Below are 3,667 nucleotides of genomic sequence, written 5' to 3' on the forward strand. Positions count from 1 at the left end.
GCAGTAGGCTGCTGGTAGTTTTAAGTCTTATTAAAATCGATATGGACTGTCTAGTTATGGAGAATAGTTTTTTTTTTTTTTTTTTTTAATTTTAGTTATTCAAAAAAAACTATAAAAAAAAAAATGTAAACGAATTTTTTATTTTACAACGTTGTATAAAATAAGTGAACAACAAGTTTGGCACTATTTTTACTTTATTTTAAAATTTTTAAAATTTACATAAAACGTTAGAAAATTTATTTATTTATTTATAATTCTTCAAAAAATAACAATCAAAATATATGATGGACCTTTTAATTTTTAGAAAAAAAATTCATCAAAAAAAGTAACATCTTTAATATAAGAATTAATTGATAGACTTCTCTATATTAGTTTTTTTTTTTTTTTTCACTCTTTTAAGAGATTCGGCTTCCATTATTTCAAGTCTTTTTGTACATCCATTCCAAGTACATTTCTTGTGGCATGGAATCATTCATCTCAAATTCCTTATTCAACAAAGATTTTAAACAATTAATATTGTATTCTTTGCAGCAAACACCCTCAAAGTTCTTATGTGTAAGAAGGTGCATGTAAATTTTTAGGATTTTGTTTGCTCGAAATTGCCCTTTGATGTTTTAGCATCTATATTATTTTTTTTAAAATAGAGACTTACCACACTGATTTGTTGAAGTTTGAACCTTAGAGGCCATGACAACATATGTCTAAATGTTTATTGTTGCATCTCAAGCAACCTTCGTTAGGTTGTTTGTCTCATCTTTATATACCTCCTTGAAATATGATTGTGATTGTTTAGTCAAGATAATTATTTGAAAAACTAAAAATGGAGTTTGCGTGTCACGGTCCGACTATTTTCAAGGGTCGTGCGACGCTAGTTAAAGCACTTTTGTTTAACTAGTCAATCTATCGTTTACCAAAATTTATTCACAAAGCACTTTCATTAGCATTTAATCAAATGACAGCGAAAATAGTAAACATTCATGAAAGCAGTGGCACATAAGCAGTAAATACTGAATCTACAAAATTTATTAACAACACCTCCGTTGACATCGAATGTTTAGCGAAAGAGGCAAGTAGGCTAAACACGTTGACAATAGCTAATGAGTTTTACAATAACTGATGAACACTCACCCTCCCCTAAAGAGCTTTCTAGGTCATTCCCACTCTAACACTAGGAAACATTAAAATGACCGAGGAGTCATACTGCCTTATTTGACATACAAAGATACTACTAGCAGAAAATAACCCTACACTAGTATTTACACGATGAAAACCCATCCCAAGTACACAAGACAAGCGGTCACAGGCAAGCATAATGCTCTGAACAAGCTTAACTAGTGACATTTGTCATGCCCTGAACCCGAAAATGGGACCCAGGGGTGAAAATGTAGACCAACTAGTCCCTGTACCATACAAAACATCAAAAAATACATGATAATGGATGAGGGCCTGAGCCCGTGGGGTTCTCAGGCACCCTATACACATCCAAACAGAACAAAATATACGCAGCGAAAATACGGTCATTCTATTTACATACAGTGCCATACTAGAGTCTATACAAGGACAGAATCAAGGTTCCATCAAATAACGTACAACCAGGTGCCCAACAGATCTCAAAATGGCAACTCACAACAACACAACTCCTAGCACTTACCCAAGCGCTACCCGTAGTACACCGGCCACTACACTTCCAACCCAGGACGCTAGTTTCGGTTACTCGAAGGACCTGTAAAAATGTACGTACAGTAGGAGTGAGACACCTCTCAGTAAGGAAGAACATAGGTTATATCAGTGTGTGACATTTGAGTGTTATCATGATGCAACATACACTTAGTTAAATGCAGTTCAGTACTAATTTCACAACAGTGCATACATGCGCACACACACATGATCAAAAATCCCAGTGTTATCATACCTATTGGCCCGAAGTCGGCCCGTGACATACGACGTTGACCTATAGCCAACCCGTGTAACAAGGCGCCACCGGCACATGGCTAGTCCCCGACTCCCATGGCATCGTACCAGCGCTAAATTGGTGGATCCACACCCTTCGCCCTAATCTGCCGAAACAAGCTCACGTCCTCGGATATAAAGTTTCACGCTCCGAACCCCAATATGGGACCAAAGGGTGAAAATGTAATCTAATTTGTCCATGTATCCGATAAAACATCGAAAGATACAGTACAATGGATAAGGGTCCGATCCCGTGGGGTTCCCAAGCACCCTAAACACATCCAATCACAATCATATTCGCAACGAATAAAGGTCATTCTATATAAACATATACAGTACCATACCAGAGTTTATACAAGAGCAGAAACAGACTATCAAAACATACAAATGGGTGCCCAAATACATCTCAGAATGGCAACCCATCAAAAATACAGTCCTAGCACTTACCCAAGCGCTAACCGCAGTACATAGACCACTATGCTCCCTACACCAGAACGCTAGTTCCGGTTACTCGAAGGATCTGTAAAAATGTACGTACAGCAGGGGTGAGACACCTCTCAGTAAGGAAGAACACAGGTTATATCGGTGTGTGGCATTTGAGTGTTATCATAATATAACATACACGCAGTTAAATGCAATCAAGTACTAGTCCACACAGTGCATATACGCACACATACACACGATCAGCAATCCTGGTGTCGTCACACCCTTCGGCCCGAAATCGGCTTGCGACATACGGCGTTGGCTCGTAGCCAACTCGCGAACACGGTGCCACAGGCATATAGCTAGTCCCCGACTTCAATGGGATCGTACCGGCGCTAACTGGTGGATCCACACCCTTCGGTCTAATCTGCCGAAATAGGCTCACGCCTTTGGATATAGAGTCGGATACTCTCAGTACCTGGAATAATTTCGAAACCATATTCCTACTAGCATTTCAACATATCACACACACATGCATGCTCATATAATCAAACAAACCACACTCATTTGGTAATCTAAATCATGATTTTTCAAACAAATACAATTTAAACACAAGTCAAGGCACGACCATCCCAATAGTCCAGTATAAATCAACATATACGTTCAGTTTTCAACAAAACCAAGGATGCAGCCCGTCGCCCCTTTTTTTTCCAAAACTGTAATAATGAAAAATTCATAGTTTTTTCCGTTAGATCCCTCCAAATGAGTAGCCAAAACACACACAGGACTGTGAACCACAGTTCCACCGAGTCCGATTTCAAAAGTAACCGATATCAACACAGTTCCCCTTACCTTTTCCCCGAATAGAAAATCCCGAACTCCAAAGCTCCTAAACAGCGAACCGAGTTTCAAAACCTACAAATCACAGTATAGAATATGCTCACAAGATAGTTTATTACAAAACTGCTGTATCAAAAATGAAAACTGAGTCTTACCTCAATTTTACGCCGAAACCCGAAAATCTCCCAAACGAGATTCTGATCCATAGAACTTGTAGAGAATCCTTCCATGATCCTTGTGCTAACTTTAGATTCCCGATTCTAGCAACGATCGGTGAAGAAATCTAGAGAGAGAGAGAGAGTAGGGAGAGTTCTAGAGGGAGAGAGAGAAATAGAATTTTAGTTTTCTTAGTGAGGAAGTAAACAATATTCTATTTACAGGCCCTTGACCCGGTCGAACTCGTCGACGAAATGGTGCCCTCTTCGACGAGGCCCTATAGTTTTCTCGTCGACGA

The sequence above is a fragment of the Malania oleifera genome, chromosome 1, assembly GCF_029873635.1.
Source record: "Malania oleifera isolate guangnan ecotype guangnan chromosome 1, ASM2987363v1, whole genome shotgun sequence".
Classification (NCBI taxonomy): domain Eukaryota; kingdom Viridiplantae; phylum Streptophyta; class Magnoliopsida; order Santalales; family Ximeniaceae; genus Malania; species Malania oleifera.